This window comes from Taurulus bubalis, assembly GCF_910589615.1.
Source record: "Taurulus bubalis genome assembly, chromosome: 19".
Lineage (NCBI taxonomy): Eukaryota > Metazoa > Chordata > Actinopteri > Perciformes > Cottidae > Taurulus > Taurulus bubalis.
Genome location: NC_136607.1, coordinates 14,799,592 through 14,825,155, shown reverse-complemented (window position 1 = coordinate 14,825,155; position 25,564 = coordinate 14,799,592).

Genomic DNA, 25,564 nt, shown 5'->3' with positions numbered 1-25,564 from the left:
ACTGGCAGGGACGTTGGTAAGGGCATGCGACTGCTAATAGGCAGAGGATGTGAGGTTGAGATGCTATTTTAGTTCGAGTAGGGATAACTGGCTGGGCTGTGAGACAGTCGGAAGCGGAACAACGGTCAGTGTCTCCTGGGGGTTGAGGGGTGAGGTCAACGCCACCGGGCCGTGCCTCTGCTTCTCAGGCGGGCAGGAAAGACATCTGGAGGGGTGGGTGGGGTGTGTGTGTGTGTGTGTGTGTGTGTGTGTGTGTATGTGTCAGGGGTGGAGGGTGGAGGGATGAGGACATGGAAAGAATAAAGGGAAGCTGGTGAGAGCGTGTGAGAGTTGCTGCTGCTTTGATACACCTGCACGAGGACGCACGCACACACACACGTACACACACACACACGTACACACACACACGTACACACACGTAGCAGTTACTCTCTGTGAGGTTTCATCCTTATGCGTCACCATGGAGATAACCCCGATCAGATCTTAGTTCCATGTGCACCATGGCAACCGGGGAAATGTCCCACTGCCTAATCAGATATTCTCAATCAATTACTCCAAGTGGCCTGTCATGTTATTCAGAGTGGTGGACAGTGGGTTGGACTTTTGTATGCTGCAGGTATATCACAACATACAGACATTTTACAGACATTGTTTGTTGGAAACGAGAATTGTACGTGTGAACATTTTTTTAGAATATAATTAATTGACATTTTTTTCTTTTGCTAATCATAATTTTCAAGCAAACGCATAATCAAAAACAAACACAAAGGGATATATATATATATATATATATATATATATATATATATATATATATATATGTATATACACACACACACACACACACACACACATAGTGAGCAACAGCAAAAACAAACTTCAGTTCGGCTTTGAAATACACAACCAAGGGAACAAGAAATAAGGAAAGTACACACACGCACAAGCACACAATGCAGACTACATCTTCTCTAATCTAAAGGGGTCATCATATACCAATCCTTCTCATCTTTTCCATTAGTGTGTGAATCAGACACAAAGTGGAACAGCCCACCTCGTGATGGCTTGACACGGCCAGCCCACAGCACCAACCCAGAAACTTAAGCCTTTTCACATCCATCTACAAAAAAAACAACAGATAGCAAAACTCACACTGGGTTTTCTACTGATCTTCTCAGAAAAAGAGAAACACTATCTCGGCTTTATGAAAACATAAAAATCTGCAGGTGGTCATTGGACTTCCATACAAAAGCTTCACCAGCGTGTGCTGGATAGAGAGTACAATACCTGTGAAACGTGTTTCTGTATTCTGTGTGTAACTTTAAACAACAATAATTGCTCCACATGTATTGCATTGCTCAGTGGGAGGCTTCTGGGTACATTACTCAAGGTAGCGACCACAAGGTTTACTTATTGAAAGTGAAAATACGACAGACTGCTTCCAAAAATAACTAATAACTCAAATTCAGGCATATTCACTCATGACTTTACCTTCTGAAATAACTGACCCCAGAAAAATAAAATGAAATTAGCTGACACTTTAGTGAGGCTTTACAAATAAGTTGCCCCAAATCATTTTAAAAATTCAAAAAATAAAATACCCAGATATTACAAATTAGATCTCTTAAAAAAAAGCCTCTCTAAAATAAATAACCTGAAACATTAATTAATAACTTGACCAATTCGCAAAAGAAACAAAAGAGAAAAAGAAACGAATGAGATGAGATGAAAAATGAATTGAGATAGTGAAAGATAAAAAGAAGAGGATGATCAAATTTGGTATCTTTTATTATTCATAAAACAAATGGAGGTTAAAAAAGTGTAAAGCTTTACATTTCTTCTTTTAGTATTTAACCAATAGCATGACCTGAATCGTCAAAATCTAGATCCATGTAGTATATTCTATCCTAAAATGTGTGTGCGCGTGTGAGCATGTGTTTGTGTGTGACGGTTGATGTGTGTTTAATGGTCCAGGAAGGATTTTGGTGGTCCCAGTGAGGCCGCTTGTGCCGTCGGCCAGAGGCTGATGCCCAGGGACGTACGCTGATGAGAGCCCTTTTTTTTGTTGCAACACACAATACAGCAGTTATGACCAGAGCAGAGAAATGTACCAGTAAGATGTATGGGACTAACTGGTATACATCATGTCAAATATACACATTGAGATTGGTAGAGTATAATGATTATTTATATTTTCCGGGAAAGCTCTTTAAACCTTTTACATATTGTGCTTCTTGGCAGGATCCATCACTCACAGGAGAACATGCCTAGAGAGGCTTTGCAGACTCAGCATGCCACCATTGTTCTGTTTTATTTCAAGTTCATTTCTGACCAGCTGAAGGAAACTCTCTCACCTGCCATTCATATAACTGGCTGAAAGGGTAGAAGAGGGGAGAATGCAATTTCCTTTCTGAAAGCCTTACCTGACATTGTGTGAAAGCAGTCACACGTTTGAATAACATATGCATGGTAAGTCCCTTTGTATATGCAGTCTATATAGCTTGTTTCCTCAAGGGAACAAGGGAAGGACCTAAATGCGGATAGTCCAGGCAGACAGGAAGAGTTCAGTGATCTATTGACTAAAAGAGAACACAGAAGCTTACGAGCAGCAAGTCCAAACAGAATTAACTGAGGATCTACAGGTGAACAGGAATGTGGTTCAGGATCAGATTCAGGGGCCGAAGCAACCGTGGGTGCTTTTCATTACGCTAAGAAAGATATCAGGTGAACAGAATCATTAAATAAATATCCAATAAAAAGTTGAATCTGTACAATGCATCACAAATCAAAGTGCAATACTTTAGACTCAAATGTGTTGAAGTAGAAGTATAGTGGCTTGAAATGGAGATTCTCAAGTGAAGTTATACTTAACAGGGCTTGAGTAAATGAAAAACAGCCCATCAGCTGTGTACACTGGCCAATGCTCTTTCCCATGATGCCCCTTCCTTCCTTCTTTTCTTTGTCTTCAGATTCATCCAGATTCTTCCTGATCTTTGCTCTCCTCACTCTCTCTCTCTCTCTCACACACACACACACACACACACACACACACACACACACACACACACACACACACACACACACAACAAAGATCTAGTCTCAACTCAGTTGAACTGTGGAAAATTTTACATAAAATACCATTTATTCTAAATTGAACATGTTATTCTTTCACACTCGATTATATGCTGATTGTATCCAGTGGAGAGCCTGGTCAGGGTTATCTATCGCATGCAGCTATTTTGGTGTGCCTGTTTCCCAGCAATACATTCTGGGCCTCCAGCACCGTGGTGTCTTTGTTGGAACCCCATGGAGCAGCGAGGCAGAATTCTGCTCCTGGCCGGAGCGGGAGATGATGCTGATCAGCGCTCCTCCTCCTAAAGCTGCTTCCGACTGTCGGTCGAAGGTGAAGCCCGGTCTGGCTCAGTCCGCCGCAGACTGGTTGCTGCTGGTGGCCCGGCTGGAGTCGGCACTGAAGACGTTTCTGGTGAATCTGCATGATTTCATCATGGGATCCGACCCAGTGGCACCGATGACAAGCATTAAGAATAATAACTGCATAGAGATAGCCAATCATTCAGAGTGATGTTCTCGTTTATAGAGACAAGTATTAAATAGGAAGGTGAGAAGTTAAATTGCTGTAGTAATAGCAGCTTAAAGTTGGACCACAGTTATGACAGTTGAGTGTTAATGAGGTTTGGAGAAGGCGTCTTTATTTCATTATATATTCTTCAGTATGTGAACACACAAGTGCACACAGTTGGAAATCCTGCAGGTGTTTCTCACTGGAAACAAGAACAGATTTTGGCAGGAATGGCCAGGAAATCCATATTGCCGTGACCGACAAGTCCTCCAAAGTCCTACAGTATATGTATTGCTGCACTGCAAAACGATACATGTAATCCTTTCATCTGATTATAATTCTCTCTGCTGAAAAAAATCACTGTTGGAAAAATAAATCAGTATTATGACCTCAGGATTTGTGAGGTTAGAGAGGTTAGAGAACGATAATGGTCTTGGCTGAAAGAAAACAGCGCTGAATGGGAGATGGAAATGGGAAACAAAGAGTGATTTCCCTTGTTCGAGTTCAACGCTGTGATGATGGCCTGACTCTGCTGCATCCACCACATCCTTTGTGCTGCAGCATTAGCAATTATCAGAAATAAATTTCAAGGGCACTGATGCTTAACCTATATGTTAACTGAACGTTAGTATAAGCATGTTAAGTTATTTTTAGTTTTATACCCTCTCTGAAAGTATACACTCAATCTTGATACTTGATCTTGATCTTGAATCTTGATACCATAGGATGGAAAATGTGTCACTATCTTTTCTTCTGCCTTGCACCGTTTTCAGAGGAAATAATATATCAGAAAATCAAAGAACAGTGATTCCCCTCCATCGCATGCACAGTATGCACGTATTGTTCTGTGATAATGACGTTGTTTAGCCACAGTACAAAGAGCATCATTGACTCCTCTCTTTTTCAGCCTGTTGTTCAAGATGCTGACACCTGATATGAAGGAGGCTCACCTCAGCTTTTACAGGGGAAGTGGTTTTACCTCACCTACAAAGCATGATGTCACAGATCCCAAATCATAATTCAGTGTTTTTTTTTATTTTTATTAATTGCATCACTGACCAAATGCAGAACAAAACAAGTGGAGGGAAGGTGTAACAGTCTCTCAAACGGTAATAATAAGTGTCTTTGAGTACTTAGAAAAGCGCTATATAAAATTAAAGTATTATTATTATTAATTCAGTAAATTATCAGCGTTTTGAATTCAAAATTGTACTGAAGTGACACAAACATATTTAATATTACTTTCCACCTCTGCAATGGTGTCTAGCAGAATCTAAACCCAACTTAAACTTTTTATCCAGTGAATTACAATCACATTAAAATGACTTGTTCAAATGAAATAAGAATGCTTAGAACACAAAAGTGGGAACTTATTTTCTTGAGCCCAAGTTTGAGAGAAGACATTGCACCTGCTGAATCTCCTCAGTCCCCTGTGAGTCATGGGTGACATTTCTGAGCATTTCTTATCTATGTGTGTGTGTGTGTGCCTGAGTTATCAGCCAACCTCGGGGTCCGACGCACACACACACACACACACCCAAATTGCCGGAATCAAAACTGGAAAATTGAAGTTATCGTAAAGATGACGCATAGTTTACATATTTGCTCAGCATTACCTGTTTACTGTCGCAAATTGAGCGTAATTAAGGTAGACGGTATCATCAAAGGTCAGTTCTAACACTGTATACTGAGGCTTCCTGAACTCTGCTGCTCCGGTTGAAGGATCCTCTCTGTAAACACGGAGCCTCCCTGCTGAGTGTGAGTTTTGTGATTAGCAAGAGTGAAATACCAGCACCATCTGTCGAACTGCCGAGCTACCTGACCGTCAGCACATGACGTCTGTGATCGTGGGCTGACATCTTCGGGCATCTAAGTCGACGATTACGCGCTTGTTTGAGACCCGCGTTGGACTGTTGACCTGCCCAGTGCATGCTGGGAGAGGATCTGTGACCTTGGACAGTGAAAGATAAACATTTTTGCGAACTCCTTAGGGGGTTTCAGCATAACCGTGACATTTCACTCCACTGAGACTTTACGAACCTTACGTTTAACTACAATTATTGCATGTTTTCTCAACATATGTTGAGCTATAAATAAATAAAATGAAGAAGAGTAAATTAATTGTATGCAAAACTGGAAAATTACAACAAACAGCATAGTATTACCTCTCATAAAATCACTGTACAAACTATAATATTGTGGTACACAATATACAATGTACACAACCACCATGTATACATGAAGATACAGTACAACTGAGTGAATGACTGAGTATATGATTCATGTAATTATTCCCTGAAGCGTTCCCCCTGATGACCTGACTATGCCATAAAACTAGACTATCGTTATTATCATTTAAATCATGACACATCCAATTTGGGTAATGTGTGGGCAACACACTTTTAGTAATAAGCTGCTGAATGTCAAATTCTAATGTGAAGCCCACAAGGTAAAGCAAAAATACTGCATGATTTAAATGCATCCCAGTCCCATCAATCTTGTAATTCATGAGGCTAAATATGAGGTGCTTTAACAAGACATAATCTCACATGCTTTCCCTCTCATAAAATCCTCATGTAAAACTGATAATTAGCCCAGAAGGTGAGTAAACTGTTGAGTGTTCAAGAAACACAACAACCATCTGCGATGCAGTTTCCTTTCCACCTCCCCCAGTTCACACACGTCTTGCAACTTCCTTCTGTATATGTGAAAATGAGGGCAATCGATTGAGCTGGAGATGAGCGCAGGGAGATGTTGATGGTGTGCGGCTGGGCCCTGAGCAAGTTGCTGATAGGTCGTCGGGTCACATGCCCACCCACTCCTCATTTCCCATACTGCACTGCTGACGCGGTCGAGCTCAAACCAGTGGTGGGCGTTGCTTTTCAAGGTGAGGTTTGGGGTTGAAACTTATCTTCATTATCTGCAAGTTATGGGTTTATATATAATATAATATCCCAATGTATATATACTGTATATACAGTATATATATATATATATATACATATATATACATATATATATATGTATATATATATATACTGTATTATAATGTAGAACATGAGTATATATTGCCTTTTGATGAATCAAACATTTAAATACATAGTCATGAGACAACGTTTTTAATTCTATACCCTGCTCTCTTAACTTGTATGTGAGGTATACCAGAGGAGAAAAGCCATTAAGTTAATTAACTCAAGAACTGTTAATAAGTACTTTGAGGTACTTCTCCATTGATTCAGTATTTCCATTTCAGAGTAAGCAAACAGTCAATACAACAAAAGGTGCTTTTAGAAAGTGTGTCACCGCAACAAATTATTATGCCGTTTGCAGCAGCAGGATGGGAGATTAGTCGTGGACAAACACAAAGGTGCACGCTCACTCAGTCACAGACACACAGACTCACACGAACTCACACGGACGGACGCACACACTCACACACATGACCAAACACATAACCTCTCCCATGATGTAATTATCACTCAGAGGGTTCATAACGAGTACTTTTACTTCTGATACTTTAAGTATTTTTTTTTAATTTTTGCTTCTCATATTGTACTTTTTAAAGCAGTACTTTTACTTGAAATGGAGTATTTTTTTAATGCTGTACTGTTACTATTACTTAAATAATGACTTCTTTCACCACTGTGAAGTACACATACTGTGCTTATCTGTGTGATGTAGTGAAACAGAACATAAAGATGAATGTGTAAATGTCCTCCTTGCTCAGAACAGGCTGTCGATTAATATCAACATTTATTCTGCAAACAATTCTAGATAGAAAACATACAGTATATAATTTTTGTAAAACAGAAAACTGTACTGTGCAGTTCTGTCGTTGAGCCCAAACCTTCTGCACTTTGGTAGAAGGACTGACTGCAAAGCACAAAACCATTAGTTTCCATGTAAACCTTTAATCGGCCTTGGTGTGTCTGTATGTGTGTGTGTGTGTGTGTGTGTGTGTGTGTGTGTGTGTGTGTGTGTGTGTGTGTGTGTGTGTGTGTGTGTGCAGGTTGAAGTGGAACGAAGCCTATTTTTAAATGACGAAAATTGCTTTAAGGGCACACAACAAAATTGGTACCCACCACTATCCCCACAATTGTCTTGCCTATACGATATCAAAAAAAAGCCAATTTTGTCAATTTTGTTTGGCAGCTTCAGGAGGACACGCCACTACTTCATGGACATGTATTACAGAGCAGATGGGAAGTGTTGAAGCTGTGTCAGCAGATCGAGTTAGGGGAGTCTCAGAGAAGAAAACTCTAAGAGCAACTTCCTCTTTTCGTCAATGGAAGCCTGATCGTGATAACGCTGTGTGACTTCTGTTCAACTAATCTCTGGTAAACGGAGCTTTTGTGTATGAGCTGTTGTTTTGTGAGTCAACTCCTCCCTTCTTGTGGATGACTTTTTATTTTTCACCGCTGAGTCATCTTTTCGTACAAATGGATGATGGATTATTTATACAGTGATTGAATGTATTGAGTATTAAGACAAGAGTGGATGCTAAATATGATCTTTTTTTTATTGTGTTGAAGATACTGTAACTTTGTCTTTTAATGAGTTGATTCATTCTGAATGTAACTCTGTAGACACGTATGCACCTGCCAAATCTTTACCCCTTTTCAACTCTGCTCCGTGACCCCCCTCAGTCTTCACATTAGCTCAATAAAAGTTTTCATGTTTAAGTATAAGAAGACTCTCAAATAGATGCTTCATACATTCGTGAAAATAATTCTCCCTGTGCTGAGACCGTGCACAGGGATAGCTTGTGTCAAAAGTCCAAAAGTTTGAAATAGTAAGCAAAAGACTTGCGAATGCTGAGAGATTGCATAAAAATGAACACACTGAAAGAGGTGGGTAGAGGGTAGCAACTGAGAAAAATAGAGACAGATGGAGGGAAGGAGAAGGAAAGATTAGATGTAGAGATGGGAGTAAATTAAAAAAAGATATGGATGGATGGATGGGTGGATGGATGAGAGGAGGGAGGGAGTGATGGAGAGAAGCACAAAGAGAAAAAGAGAGAGGGATGAGGATGAAGTGTGAGTTTGGCTCAGTGAGAGCAGCTGTATAGAGGACACTGTGGGTGGAAGTGGTAGAGTCGTGGGTGAGCTCAGAGTTTAACTGCCAACCCTTCCTGGTTTCACAAACTGTCCATCACACACACACACGGACGCATTCACTTACATACAGGCTTACTTGCACATACATACACACTTGCATGGATCGCTTTAGACAACCTGGAAAACTTTCCGTCTCGCTTAGTATATGCTAGACACGCGAGGAATCCATCCCTGTAATGAGTAGTATGCCTTCTGTGTCGCCCCGCTCGCACCGGGTGTTACCTCGGCGGAGACAAGTGTGCTGTAACTGCAGTTATGGCAATGTTGGCACTTGGAATTGAGAGGAAATGCTGGTTGTTTTGTTTGATGTTTTTAACAGTTTATAGATGGCTACATACATGACTTGAGTGGGTTGGGGGGTTTGCTCAACTTTCGCCCATTTGCTCCAATGTGTGCAGCTAATTGTAGGTTGCTTCTTGTTGCCGAGACTTCTACTATGATAAATAATGTGAGCAGCGGATCCTGAAATAGAGTACCCCCCCTCCCTTGTCCCTGTGGTCCGCTCTTGTGAACCTCTCGTCCAGCCGTGACTTTTCCAAGCGATCCCCTCCCTGCTGCCTCCTCCGTTATGGTTAGCATGCCGGCTAAATCTGTAGCCATGCGTCTGTAATTAGGCTTCGCCTTTGCTGGATTGAGTGCTACACACTGGCAGCTGGCAGGACGGGCCAACTGCAAACACACACACACACACACACACGCACACACACACACACACACACACACACCCACACACACACACACACACACACACACACACACACACACACACACACACACACACCCACACCCACACACACACACACACGCACACACACACACGCACAGTGACACGCATGAACGCAAGCACGCAGGCACACATTTTATCTCATGTAAAATAAGTGGAGGGAGGGTATGCCAGGACAGCGCTGTCTGACAGTTACAATGGGCTGGAAGGGCTGGAAGGGCTGGAGCAAAAGCACAAAAAGAGCTTATCATCCTCTGTCACCCCGGCCTTCATCACTCCATGTCTCTTCTTCTTGTCTATCACCATAATTCTCATTAATGCATAAATTGTCTCCACTTTTATATCTCCTCTTGCTTCATCCCCATCTTCATCCCTCTTCCCTATTCCCTTTCCTCCCTCTTACTATCTGACAACCCCCCCTCACCCACACCCACACCCACACACACACACGCACACACACCCACACCACACACACACACACACACACACACACACACACACACACACACACACACACACACACCACACACACACACACACACACACACACTCTCTCTCTCCCCTACCTGACATAATTTTTCTCTCCCCAAATTATTTGTATCATTCCCACGTCTCCTCTCTCACCTCTTCCCCTGCTCAACCCATCCCCTTCCAGTGCTGTTGAGTGTAGAGTGGGCAGGTTGACCTGGCAACACTAAAAACCACAGTAGTTATGAGAGCTTTTTACTTCAAGCTATATATATTTTATCAAAAAAAGAATGAGAAAAAAAAGAAAGAAGCAAGCGTGTGATGTTACCTCAGCCCTGTTGCCGCCCAGTGAGGGGGCTCCAGCACAAGGCAGCATGCACATGCATAAGCACATGCTCATACACAGGAGCAACAACACCTGCAGGTCTGCACACAAGCCAAACAACACTCCCATGTTGCACACGCACAATCACCTCTTTATCAAGTGCTAGTCCTGTTTAACGCAGCACTTAGACTAGTCATACAATACACACTGGCTCCCATTGTGAGTGACAGTAACCACAAACTGTCAGGGGAAATTTAAATGGATAACTTCAAAACTGACAACAAAAAATACATTATAGCCACAGGGGCCATATGTCTGCATTGAGTTCTTTCAATCCTTCAAGCAAACATATTTTTGGTCTTTCGTATTTGGTCAACTGATAAGAAACAAAAGCACTGTATCACCTAATCAAAACGTAAGTATCTTCCTCAATCTAACTACCACGAAGATGTTTAAATAAAACATTTCCTGTCCTTTCAGCAGTGTGTGTTTTCCTTTTGGCTTGACACCCGTAACTTGTGCTTTTGTGGCCTATAACTGCCTGCTTGTTTCTGACCAGGGCCTCTGATTCCCTGTTGAGATGAAAGGCATCGAGGCCAGTCATTTGTGTCAGTGTGTGGTTTCATCAACTCTGCCAGGACGTTTCTCGAGCTCTTCTGGTCCCTGTAGTCACGTGCTCCACCAGTGGAATGGCTATTTTAGCTACTCTGAACTGCAAAACCCACAATCCTCTACTGACCAGCACCCTCTCCTCTCTGCTGGCCATAATGATTATGTGGATATTGATAGACCAGGGGGATTATTATCATTCACTGAATATACTTTTACATTGTCCCACATGTGTCTGGTTCAATCTGGGAAACAGTAAACAAGTAATCATGAAGGACGGCTGTATCCTAGAATCTGTCTCTCTTTCTTCGTCTTTTTGTCTCATTCCCCTGCGACCTGAGGTCGGCCTGCAGGATGGACACAGAGTATTTTAGCTGAAGAATGTGTGACTATACTTACTCACCCTGTCATACAGTAATCACCAACAATATGCAACACAATAATCTAAATAATCTAAAACAATATGATGGACAGTTTTGGAAAATCCATAAAGAAATGTGATTTTATAGTCATATTTGCATGTAGAAACAAATAAAAAAAAATGAATTTTGTTTTCTGTTTGGTTTGCTCTGACTTTTGAATGATAAATTCAAATTGGCTGCTCTGTGGATCTGAGGTCAAAACCATGAACTTTTGTTTGGAGAGAAAAACATCTGATTTTTTGGAGTCTAAATAAAATAATTTGAATACATCCAAACTTGGCTGTAGTTTATGGCCAGTGGTTAATTAGATAGCTATGAGTTGGAAACTGACCTCTGATGATCCAACACAGTATGCTGCATAATATGCACATTTGTATGCATTTCTTTGAAATGTTGAAACTGGGCAAAGTATGTTGTTCTGGAGAATGAAGTACTGGTCTGATTGTTCAAATGTCACGTGCAGTCTGGCTGAGGTGATTAAAAATGTGATCAATGATGCCTTTATACATGGTGTGAAAGCTCAGAAAAATCAAACATATTTTCCCCAAAAAAATATTACGTTGCTTTTTGCACTCATGACAAAAACAACAGCCCAAAGTAGTATATTGGCGAGCGAATGAAACGCACAAAACAACGGCCTTGGTGTGTTAAGGCCAGACAGCCGTGCTCGCGCACCTGTGAGGCTGTAAGCTTAAAGCTAACAACAGCATATTTACATTGTCATTGTGAGCATGTTAGCATGCATTTAGCGGATAATATTTTAAGTTAATTTGTTACTTTAGTGTTTTAGCATGCTAATGTTTGATAGTTAGCTCTAAACACAATTTTTTGAGGTTGATAGACAAATTAAGATTTTTGACCTGCTGATGTCTGGGGGGAAATGAAGGGATCACCAAAGTCCTTACAATTCATCCTGTGGGGAACTTAAATGCCTGTCTCCAATTTCATGATAATCCAATAATCAAATTTCACTTAACTAATGTCAACCTCATGGCAGCACTCAACAAAAAGTGGAGAGATCCCTCGAGTCATTAGGGGGTCATCACTTGAAACATGACTATCTGTACTAAATAGCACAGTATACTCTATCCAGATTGAGAAATTGAGATATTTCTATCTGAACCGCAGTGGTGGACAACCGACCGACCGACGACCAACACCGAGCCCCAACACTGGCATGGTTAAAATGATCTTAAGTATTTGGTCCATGCGTGAACTGAGGAAGAGTACAGTATAAAGAATTTAGTGTTGCCACAGTCTGAGAAATATTATAGCCTATTAGAGTGATTTATGTCTGCTTGATATGTTTCATTGCATTTATTGTCAGGTGTTCTATCAGTCTAAGCTATTCAGCTTGTGTTAAACTCTAAAAGGAAACATCTTGTTTGTGAACAAGTGGGAGAAAGCCAGAGAAAGATAATGACAGAAAGGAAGCAGAGAAAGGTGGAGCTTGTGCGAACCAGTCTTGCCACTTCAGGGGCGTGACTCTGGTGCTGCTTTTGTGAGAAACGTCGGCACTGCCCATCTCTCAACCCCCTTCACTCGTCTTTCACCATATCCATTCCAACTTCCCCCACCTCTCTTCCTCTCCCTCTCCGTCTCTCCATCCCCTCCCTCTCTTCCATCCAGTCCCACCACAAAGCCCCACCCACAGCATGAGAAGACAGGCAGAGGAATATGATCTAACCACACTCCCAGAGATATTACCTCAGCAGCCACCCCCTACACACACATGCACACACAAACATACACTCCTACCTTCCCCTCTGTCATACCCATGCACTCACTCCACTCCCCCCCTCAGCGTTCCTATCCCTTGCTCCCCCGATCTCCTCCTCGTCCTCCACTCCCTACAAATACTGCTGCCAGGCCGTAATGTTTTTCTTAGCCTCTCCTACACAGTTTTCACACAGTTTCCCTCTCCCTCAACATACAGGAACATCCCACACACCTCGGGCCCAGCTGACCCACTGAGAGAGGAGGTGGGAGAGCGTTGGGTGGGCAATAACGCCATCACTGAGGGACAAGCTGTTACTCTAAAGAGATGACTGACGAAGGTTTCTAATCAGCAGGAAATGTGGACACGATTCCGCGATCGTTCGCTTTGCTTTCAACGGATGAAAAAAACAAAAATCACATCTTTCCCAAGTTTTGATTCCTCTGCTGGCCTACAGATTTGCTCATTTTGTTCATTACGCGCTGTTTTTGCAGCAGTCTTGTCGAAACCGTGATGATGTGAGGTTGACAGGATGTGGTGTAGGGTTCATTCCTCTCCACAGAGAGAGACAGCTTTAAAGGTTAAGGTGTCTGCAGGTCTCGATACCCGCCTTACGTCTGTTGTGGTTTTCTCGGAAGGGTCCTGAAACAGAAACGACATCCATCCGTGGGTCTCAGCAGAAACACCCCTCTGCTGTTGTTTCCCATTGTCCCAGAGCCTATAATATAATCCACTTTGATTTTTGGTGTTGTGCTAAACATATATCTTATCCCACATGGGATTTCAAGACACCACAACATACAGTATCAAACATCAAATATAACTTATGTGTCAAATTTGGAAAAAAAATGTGCGCTGAATAGCAAATGAGAGAAAACCAACGCAATGTACATGTTTTAAGGGAATAGCAAACTCAGACTTTGCTCTTGTTTACCACCACGCTAGCTCACCTTCGCAGTATAGCATGTTAGCTTGCTAATTTAAGCCTATAACAACAAAGTACAGCAGTCATTGGACGCAGTGAATCTTCGACCTTATGATGGCGCCATATGAGAAGTTGAGCAATCGCCACAGTTCATCCTGCGAGGAACATGAATGTGTGCGCCATATTTCATGACAATCCAGAGGGCTTTGCTCAAACCCCCAAATGTGAACGCCACTAGGATACGCTGGCTCGGAACTCTGAACATCTGTGTAAAATATGTGCTCATCCGTCTTGCTGCTGTAGAAATGTCAATGGAAATATGTAGTCACAGGATGACCTCTCACTGTTCAATCCTCCAGCCATGTCAACTTCCCCAAACCCATTCCATGCTTGTCCACTAGGTGCCCTCAAACTTGTCCCTTCTCCTCCAGACATCCACATGCTCACCTGTTTTCACTTTTCCTCGTCATCGGCCCATTTCCACTTACCAGGTTGTCAACATTGCAATGTTGCTTTCTTGCTTTGTGTTTTTTGTTTTCGAGCTTCTGTTAACTTGACCTCATCCCGGTCCTGTACCTACCTGTCTACGTGCAAGCAAATTCACTATATACCCTCAGTTTGGCATTAAATGGCTGTGTTGATCCGGTCTGCCTGCTTTGTCTGCGTTTGGGTCAAATCCTGCATTTACAGTCGTTACAGTTGCAATCCAATGATTCCTGAAATTAGAAATGTTTTGCCTGAAATCAGAATAAATACAAATTCTTTCATATGTAAATGTTTACGCTTCTTTATTAAAGTAAGCCTGCTTTACATACTGCTGTATTTTATAGTGAAATATCTCCATTTGCTTCATTGGGTGTGCAGTCCTTGTGTGGAGGGTTGCCAGTATAGTGTTAGATTCTATATGAAGGCTTCGGTCCAGAAAATGGTATCCGAAGACCGAGGAAGCACTCTCAATCCATGAGCTGGGAAACAATGCAACCACATCTAGCATTGTATTGTGTTATTAGCAGCCATGACAGCGTGCCGCTGGTATTGCTTTCACCTTGTGAGTATGTGTGTGTCATCATGGCAAAATGTGGCCCTGGAGACACCAACTGTACCGAGAACTGCCACGAAAGAGGTTTTCAGTTCTCTGACAGGTGTTTATATGTCTGTGGACAGATTCGATCAACGCGATAGTGTCACTACTGTGCAATATGCAGTCATAACCCTTTACAGGTGTGTAGTTGAGATCAATATAAAGGTCCGATTTGAAGATGTGGTCTGAGCACGGCTACAGGAAGTGGGGAAGGCGCCGTTGGCCCCCCTGCTTTACGCCCGTGGACAAATTTGGCGTTGAGGCTGATGTGATGCAATTGCAAGATATAATCTCTCGTGTTATTTTATTGTAGATACAGTATTTGTTCTAAGGGCTGTTTGTTTTGGACACTGTCAGAAACAAAACAAATGTTAGGAGAGCAAATACAGATATTATGAACATGAACACGATCTATGTGGTTTGCTAGGAAGCTCAATAGTGATGCAGAGACACGATAAGATACCCGGGCATAAATAATAGATATACAAAATTACTAAAAAAATAAAGATAATTTTCTCTCAGTTGCACGGGTCAAACCAGGACAAAGAGAATCTGTAATATAGTATCATCCAATCAAAACATCACGATGAGGAAGCACCCGTCTTGGCCAGCTTTAACTGTTTCCAGATTCCTGCTGGCTGCAAAAGGTGATTGTCTTGTTGGAACAAGATCAGAAAGCAAATGACCTCCCTCCCTAACTTAATCTCAACAGCATTGATTAAAGCAGAAAAAAATGGGTCCCCGAGTTCCAGTAGTTGATGTGTTCAATAAAGTTGTCTACCTTCAGCCAGTGCATACTGATGAAGTGTCTGATTTCCAGAGAGCCCAGTTCATATTCAAACAATGAGCTAAATTCCCACGGCTGCCAGTAACATGCTCTTACTCCTGGTTCTACCCAAAGGTAAAACTCTCTGCCGGCCCCCTCGAAAGCTTGAAACGCTAACTAAAACGTGAGAGTGGTGACAATCTTCTCATCTGATTAAGTATCATACACATACACGGTTGTTCCAGCGGTGATACAGATGTCCTGGCAGTCTCCATGGTGACCATTGCACAGAACACCTGTTCAAGACAACTGCAGTACTACCTTCACAGCTGAATTATGCTGGAACACATGACGAGTTAATAATGTGTTCAGTTGAGCTCAATTATAGTTTAGCTCCCTTGAGGTCAGGGAAATTCAAGGATTACAGTAGAAAAGGTTTGAAATAGGTAGCACTATTGGGTGAGAAATATAAAGTTTTAAATATTGCAATAGAAAATAAAGTGTTTGAGGAGTGCTTGTCATGCTCTAGAAACACAATGTTCACTTGATTTTTTATCTTTCGCTTATGTTGCCACATTTATTGCGCTACGATCCTTTTCTCCCAAAATGTCCTTGTATTCTTTGGCAAAATGTAAGATGGCGAATCTGTGCAACCGTCTGCAACTTCCTATTGGTCGTCGTGAGTCGGTCTTTAAGTCTCCCTTTCATCCTTGCCTTTCCCTTTCTATGTCTGCACTTCTTTCTTTTCGAGTGACGTTGGCCTCCTCTCCCACTCCCACGTCTTTTGTGACATGCTCGGCATGTTAAACTGGTTCTGTGGTTGTCACAGGTGACATGCTTTGTACAGCGGATGAGTAATGGTGTGTGGGACCCGAAAGCCAACGTAAACCTCTATTAACCAATCCCACATCTGTGCGCTCACGTCTGTCCATGAGTCTACCATGTTGTTCAGTTACATAGGGGGCATATTTCAACCACTACCCCTTAACTCTGTTCCGAGGGGTAAGTCGTAAAGCGAGTGTCAATCTAAATTCAGGGGTAGGGGTAAGAAATGGGATCGGCCATTACTGTAATGTCAAGAGGAACTTGAGAGTCCAAAATCAGGCAGGACGAAGCCTGAAAGATGGACACCGATTGCAACTATTGAGGATCATGAGATTTGTATCAACCTCTCTGAAAAAAGAAGGTGGACAAAGAGGCGTCAGGCCACATATGTTTGAACTTTTGGAATCAGAGTGAGCTGCACATAATGTTGGATATGTTGTTGCGAACTGACAACTCCCACACACACCTACAGACCTCTGACCCATGCTACTGCCTCTAGTTTTCGTTAGCTAGATGGAGAAACTTTTGCTATTTACTCTCCATCACATGTATACTGTTATTTATGGAATTGTGCTGATATCTTAGCAACAATAACTTATGCTATTTCACATGACAACCCTTTGGGTTTGATGCGACGAGAAAAGATCATTTTGTTCTAAGATATAAAAAAAGAAATTTGGGACCAAAGACCAGAACAGAAAGTTATCGTGTATATCGTTATATGAATAGAAGCTTCATTAGATTACCTTGAACATATCTGTCAAAGCACAAAAGATAAATGAACACCACGTAATCATTTAACTACATCTGCTGTGTTTTAATCACTGTGTGGGGAGAGGAGAAGAGCCTACGGCAGCATAACACAAAATATCACAGCACAACAATGTTATTCATAAAACAGATTCCATCACCAAAAACATGGCCCGCAAGCAGAAACAGGTCTATCTGACAGATTTGGTGGATTGGATGGTCACACCCACTTCACAGGTGGCGGGATGAAAGCAACAGAAGCATGTGGGTGTTGTTGCTCTGTGTACTGCAAGCATTTTCCTTTATTGTATTCAAAGGGGGTACACTGGACCCCGGCTTCATGTACAAGAACACACACACACACACACACACACACACACACACACCCCACACACACACACACACACAAAACCCTGATTTTAATCAGTGTTGGAGGTTATATGCATACAACTTTGTTATACAAAAACAGAATTTGCACAAAATTAACTTTTAATTTGGCGAGAAATTACAAATTCTAAAAATTCTGCTTTTTCTCTGCTACTCTGGCCTTGAAGTGTCTCCTCTTGCTCAAGTTTGTATGTATCCCCAGTAAGTAGCAGGGTGGTAAACTTTGTCGAACTATGTCTTTAAGTATTAAGTCTATGTGAGTTGTTATGTACTGTAGTCGCACACTCGTAGCCACGATGCAAGAGATGTTTAATAATTGACCATGTAAATTATTAAATTACGAGTGTGCGACTACCTTGGCCTTGTGTTTTCACCCTCAGCACCTCTCCAATACTGGTCTCTCTCCAGTATTATACTGCCATGAGCTGCTATACAATACTTCTCTCCCAATGCTACTCTGTTGCCCTTAAATTGCTTTGCACTTTCCAGCCTGTTCATAATGAAGGTATATTTTTGATATGTTTGAGAATCTGTGCTTGGGCTTTCAGAGGTGAAACCTGTGCATTTGGTTTAACAATGCACAATTTCAAGTATCTTTTCCTTTATTAAACAGACCTCCTCATGGATTATATATAAAAAAGAAACAAGGATCTTACTGGACATGCTAAAAAATACAGTGTTAAATGATTTACTTGCTTCTCTGCCCAGGTGTAACCTTGTGTGTCTGTAAACAAGTGCTGTGTACCAAGGGCTAAATGTAGCTGATTCAAACCCTGATCTATTGCCCATTGCTTAGGGAAACTCCAGGTAAAGACGATGCTTATAGTACCAACCTGCCAAATACATTTTTGTGTATTTGCATTTTGCATTATGCCACCTGAGAAACCTCTGTGTGAAGATGCTTTGATGGCACAGTCTGCATAGGAAGCACAAATAATTTCCCTCCTCTAATGCCGGATCACATCCCGCCTGCTCATTAACACAGTTCAGGTCGTGTCCCAGCTCACAGCAAACGGTTGAACTTTAAAGTTTGTAATCTCATGCATTGTTGTAAAAATATGTATTAATGATGCTTTAAAGTAATCTGTGATTGTTTTTTAAATGTATTTTCCATATTTAAAATGTAAAATTGAAAGAAATACATTCATTTATTCACTCATACTGCTAAATAATACAGCCGATATTTTCACAATTATGCATTTTATACTTTATATGATACTTTATTGGTCAAATGTCCCAAAACCACATCCCTTTCTCTGGAATGTTTGAGAATCATGAGACCCCACGGTGCCCACTGCTCTCGTATCACCTGACATGACACTTTAAGCAGCGTTTACATCACTGATTACACCCTCTTATTATATTCCCATTACGCTGCATTAAGGGCTTCAGAGCAGCACAATGGTTCTTACATCTTGCCAGGTACGGGCTGGTACACTGAAGCACACACCTAAACACACTCAGATACTGTCACCGACTCTATCACACAACCTTTCTTCCACTCTTTTCATTTCTCCCCTGATATGTCTTTTGTTCGATACCTGATATGAACCCCTCTAGCTCCTGTTTGGCACAGGCAAAGACCCACCCACTGGTTCAACCCTGCATTATACTACAACAACAACCTCTTCCTCGAGTTTGAAATCTCAGTGCAGTCGTCCAGCTGCACTTCAGCCTGTTTGACTCCTTTGTGAGCACTTTCTCTGAGACCGTGAGGCTCGAGTCGGGCTTACCGGCAGTCCCCCGATGTCCTCCAACCCCATTCCCAAGGCTCAGCTCTGCCATAACCATGCAACCCAGTAAGCTCACACGCAGGTTTTTAGGCTTGGCCCAGTGAGCGGGAGTGCACGTCACTCCCCTCCCGTAAGCACAGGTGGACTTGGAGGGAACGCTGCCAAATACTTTTGGTTTAGAGGGAGGGAGGGGTGTTGGCTGAGGTTGGTGGGCGTAGCAGTTTTTGTTTTGTTGTGTTTCTTAGATAACCGTTTCATGGAAAGGCACCTTTTCACTCCTGCAAATCACTGACACACCTTCAGAGCAAATTTGAGTCTCTATCTCGCCTGCTCTCACTTTCATAAGTCTGCCAGTGCAGAGACAGCGCTGAGTTTCCTGACAGCGACTGAGTGCGCTGGAGAGGAACTGAAATCAAAACTTCTCTTCTTAAAAGGTCAGTAACATCTTACTGTCTATTTCCCTCTTCCTTTCTTATCTGGGTTTTTTTTCACTTACATGTACTACTCTTTCGCATATCCTAAAAAAAGCCATAATGAGAGGTTCAATTTTCTGTGTGTTGTGGAAAAATGTGAAAGCATGCAAGAGCTGTCGGCTACCCACTGAGTGCCAGAATCAGACTAAAGGATGGCTGACCTTCTGTAGAATCAGGTTCCCCGTGTTCCCATTTTAAGTTGCAAATCTTTCCACGTCTCAAACTTTTTATCATAGGACACGCAGTAAAGGAAAAGAGGGGTGTCCAGCTATTCTCCGCGCTGTACAGAAACTTCCCTGCGTGTGTGTGTGTGTGTGTGTGTGTCTTGCAACAGATGTGCTCACGATGAAAGCCTCCCCTTTCACATATAACAGCAGGCACTGAGGAGGAAGCAAGTGAAAGCATGACAAAACTGGAACAGATTGAAAGACTGATCAGGATTTTTTTTTTACTTTGACTTGTTATTACAGCAGCAGCGTGATGAACATGATGAATGGATGATTGTGCACCTTGATATATTTCTCTGAATTTCTCCTTGTCATCCGCACAATTCTGTCATCAAGAAGCTGCCAGAGTGGCTGTAAGTCAACATGTGACCGTGTCACATCTCTTAATGAATTGGCATAGCGTGGGGGGTCATCGGCCTTCTGTGAATCCATCTTGAGAATTCACTTTCATTCTCAGACGACAACATTCAGCTTCTCTGTGCAACACGTATGGGGGCAGAGGTGTGACATTCAAGATTATTTCACTCTTCCTGTCTGTGACCCACTCCCCCCATGAAATAGCATGAGCAACTGTTGACCTTTAGGAGTGTTATTAAAGGGTGGTGATCCGTCATACCGTGGCTGATCTATCAGATAAAGAAATTGCATCGTTGAAGCTGAGATACTATAATTGAATGATTAGAACTATCAGAATGTGCTAGATGTCAAGCGACCTACATGTTCCTGTTAGTGAGAATGACATTTCCTTGGGACTTCAGTGGTCCATTTCAAAGAAACTGCTGATGACGACACATTTAAACTTTGATATTAAACTAATTGCAGTTATTCACAAATCCTATCAGTTCGTAAGTGTGCTGTAAAAAGTAAACCACATTGCTGATGAGGTGATTCACACAGGCACACATGCTGGATAAATCAATGAAAGGAACTAGAAAGTTACCCTATATAGACCAATGTATAGCTGTGAGGTCAATGTATAGCTGTGAGACACATGTGTGTCACAACACTGAATGGTAGCCTTCATCATTAATGAAAAAAACAAACAAAGGCAGAATCTATAGAGCCCTCTTCCTGTCACAGCGGCGGTTAGATGGGGATAAAGTCTCGTAGAAGTTACCACCTACTCTCTTCACACACCCTGGATAAAGCCCTCTGTCTGCAGGATTATCTCAACTGAACCTGATCCTGGCAGGTCTTTTGTTACATCGGTATGTTTAACAAACATTACCTGAGGCACATTTCATTCATGTTTGCACAATCTCACCTGTTGTATACTGTATGTGAGATGAGCCAGTATTCAATATAAAAGGAACTGAACTTAAATTTGAGCAAAAGTGCATCCTGTATAGGGTAAATGTGTGCAAGAGCGCTAAAGTACTTGATTGAAACACCTAAAGAGTCATGGATGAACGTGTCAAATAAATGAGGACGCAGCTTCATAATTGCAAAACGTTGCAATGTGTTCATTATGAGAGTGACAGAGTGAATGAGTCCACACGCCTTCTTCCCACCTGACAGCGTGTGGGCATGCCCGTGTAACAGCATCTACACACGATCTGACTTTAACCTCCTTTGACACAGATGTCTTCTTGTCATAGTTATCCGAAATCAGTGTTTTCAGACCCTGTTTGGACAGCGAAGACATAATCTCATCGATGCCAAAAGCATCCAATCAGCTACCCTCAAGTACCCCGCTTAATTCAGGTTGACGAGGTTGTATGTACACAATGGCCCAGTAGCTGTGTGTGTGTGTGTGTGGGTGTGTGTGTGTGTGTGCGTGTCCGCCCTCCTCCGTAGGACCGAGGTCCAGGTTTTGTTGTGTGTGTGTGTGTGTGTGGAGTTGGGCTGGGTGAGTAAGCCGCCCCTCACAGATGAATAGAGGATGGGAGGAGGCTTGAAGAGGCTGCCGTGGGTGGGAGGCCCGAGCCCTGCCAAAAAAGCTCCTTCTGTGGGATTTGTGTACTTTTGCGTTCCTCACGAAACACAGCGCTTGGCTCAAACGACAAAGCAGCCAGGCAGGCAGGCAGGCACTCGCGCTCCCAGAGGTCGGCTCGATCGCGCCCTCTTTGCTTTTTATGCTATATACTTTCTTTCCGCTTACAATTTCTCCATTTCCACCTTTCTCCTCTTTTTTCCTCCCTCTGTCCCTGCTGCTGCTTTTCATCACGTTAGAGCATTTATCTTTAATAAAGTGACTGATGATGTTCACATACCTACGTCCCCTGGGTAGAAACATCTTGCCACAAACTAGCTCTTTAGTTAGCAAAAACTATAGTACGCCTTTTGAAATATTAGAAATGTGTTTTCATTATTATTGATATGCATTCAAATCTTGTCATTTAGCTGCAGAGACTCGACCATTTCATGAATTACTTTTAACTTTTCATTGAATATGAATTCCTTGCAATACGACCTGTTATACGAGCACTATCTTTACTCAATCACAGTGGAAGTGTCTCTTGAGTGTGTCTTTGTATTCCCCAGCAGGGTCAAAATCAATTAGTTGTCACACATTTCTACATCTGAAATGTCAGTCGTGGCCACAATCTGTATTGTGCTTGTGCAATGAAGCATTGAACACACACATTGTGGGTGTTTCCTGAGTGTTACCTCGATAATAGAAAATAGGCCTCTGTAACCACTGGCAACCCACCAGCCTCAGCCGAGTGACAAGTGCAAAGAGACATCACTCTCAGCTTGGCCATCTCTAAATTAAAACGCTACTTTGTAGAGCAGGTCTGCAGGAAACAGAGCGTTGAATGTCATTCAGCATTAGGGTTCTGGATGAAGAAAAGAAGGCAGGAAATAAAAAGAGCACGATTTCATAATGTCTAAAAGAAAGATCTGGGTTGAATAAGTGGGTCCACCCACCTGTGTGTGAGAGGCAGCGAGAGAGAAAGCGGGGCCCGATGGTAGTTTTAGAGACATGAGTGTGTGGGTTAGGCTAGCTGGCCTGCTTATGCTATCTAATCACTGGGAGAGAAAGGAGAGCAGCATGCCTTGATCCACCCACCCACCCCAGACAAACAGCGGTTAGCCTGCTAAGTACTATATGTGGTGGCCTGCAGCTCAGGGCTGTACATGGGGGGGAACAGAGATAACATGTGACAGACTCGACAGGTAACAGACATTCAGCACAATTATGTCTCATTCTGTGCTGGGGAGGAAGAAAGATATGTCAATCTGGAAGACACTATGGGTCGCGACTGCGTGTGTGTGTGTGTGTGTGTGTGTGTGTGTGTGTGTGTGTGTGTGTGTGTGTGTGTGTGTGTGTGTCACTGGTGAACGTGTTGGCTAAACTCCAGCAGGTTTCAGGTATAAAACTAAAGAAAGCTCATTGACTCAGGTAACAAAACAGCCACGCATGTCAAAGTCTTCTTTGTCTTGGGTTATTAGCAGCCTTATTAATATGAAATATGTTACTGCTGAGTTGATTTTACGGCTTCTCTTTTGTCATGTGGGTCAGACAGACGAGTTACCTGTGTGATATCTGAGTGGGTGGGATGAGATTGGGTGGGAGTCCAAAAATAGCTGACCTACGCATCACACTTGTGTATTTGTGAGTGTGCATGTGGTCGAATGTGGTCCACCACGTTGTGCATGTGAAAGTGTGTGTGTGTGTGTGTGTGTGTGTGTGTGTGTGTGTCTGTGTGTGTGCCATGACAGGCATCTGTCTCCCCTGCCCTGCAGCCTGACTGGTTTTAATTAGGAGGTGCCAGAGTGCCCGAGGGCTCTCCTGCTGACACACACACACATACACATGCGCGCACACACACAAACAGGCATACACACACACACACACCTGAGGGCAGACAGAGGCTGTCCCGCCAAGGCTGGCCTCCTTCTCGTTATCACCACAAGGAGTTGTCCTCATTCACCCCACGACCCTCCCAACACACACACACACACACACACACACACACACACACACACACACACACACACACACACACAATATTCACACCAAGCAAATCAAACAAACGCAATACAATACTGAAATTCTGAAGCAGCAACATGGAAGTGGTGGCTCGGAGGTTCGACTACTCGTACATTTTGTTTGCAGTTTCTGATCCAAAATAAATTTCCATTTCGTAAAATTGTCCTGAAACATAAAGAATAATTTGTCTCCCACAAACATCACCACATAAATTCACGTTACACTCACCCTCCGCAGTGAGTTCATTGCGGCCACCTGTGAAACACTGTAACTCCATGCAGTTTGTGTATTTAACCTCCCTTCTGGCAAAGCTTCCGATACTGATTAGGGTGTTTGAGAATAAGACGAAACAGGAGAAAGTTAAAGCACAGTCGGACAGGTCAGGAGAAAGGAAACGCCCTCACCTCACTCACCCGAATGGCATGCTCCAAGGTGAGTCCTAATGACCTGACAGATAGGTGTGTGTCTCTGTGATTGAGCGAGGCAGAGCGTACGACGGGTTTCACACATGCCTGCCTCCCTTTGTGTTTAAGCAACATTGCGTCTCTCTCTCTCTGTGTGTGTGTGTGTGTGTGTGTGTGTGTGTGTGTGTGTGTGTGTGTGTGTGTGTGTGTGTGTGTGTGTGTGTGTGTGTGCCCGTCTCCGTCCTTGGACTGGAGACAGGGGGGTGTAGCCCTGGGAGGCTGCTGCGATGCTCTATCTCTGGACTGTTGGGGGATGATTGCCTCCCTTTCCTGCTTCGCTCCCACACCAGGCCACACCTGGGAGCCGATACACCAGGGTAAAGGTTTGTCTGTCTCTGCAGTATTTTTTTCTGTATCTACCACATGATTTTAAACCGGTTGTGAACTTCTCTCTCAAGCTACTTCTGCCACTTCTGACATGTACAAGCTATTGGAACAATATGAATGCCTTCCAAGAGACACAGGGAGAAAATGTGGGCAGTTATTCCAACAACTCATCCAAATTAAACAACAGAATGCGTCATTTGTTTATAAAAATCACTGTTGAAAAACACTATTGTTAAGCTTTGGTTAGTTTTCGACAAAAAAAATGTTTTGGTTTGGGTTAAAATTACTTAAAGGTCCAGTGTGTAGCTTTGAGGGGGATTTACTGGTTGAAATGGAAAATAATATTAATAAATGTGTTTTCCTGAGTGTATAATCAAAAACAGTGTGTTTTCCGTTACCTCTCAATGAGCCGTTTTCACCCAACCCTACCTCCTGCCGACGCAGACTTTTTTGCTCAGACTTCTTGTCTTAGCTAACAACAGACAAGAGTCGTCATTACTACGGCCACTAGAGGGCTCTGTCACGAGAGTGTAAACACATCGTCGTTTTGTACCTCTTCCTGAAACAAAACAAATGATTTTACCGGTCATATCCCTATATTTAAGTAGTGAAGGGAAACAGTTTTTTTTTTATCAAATATATTCTATGACAAATAATATTAACAGCATTAAGGGCAAGTACAGGTCTTAACGTTCAAGGAACCAAATTCC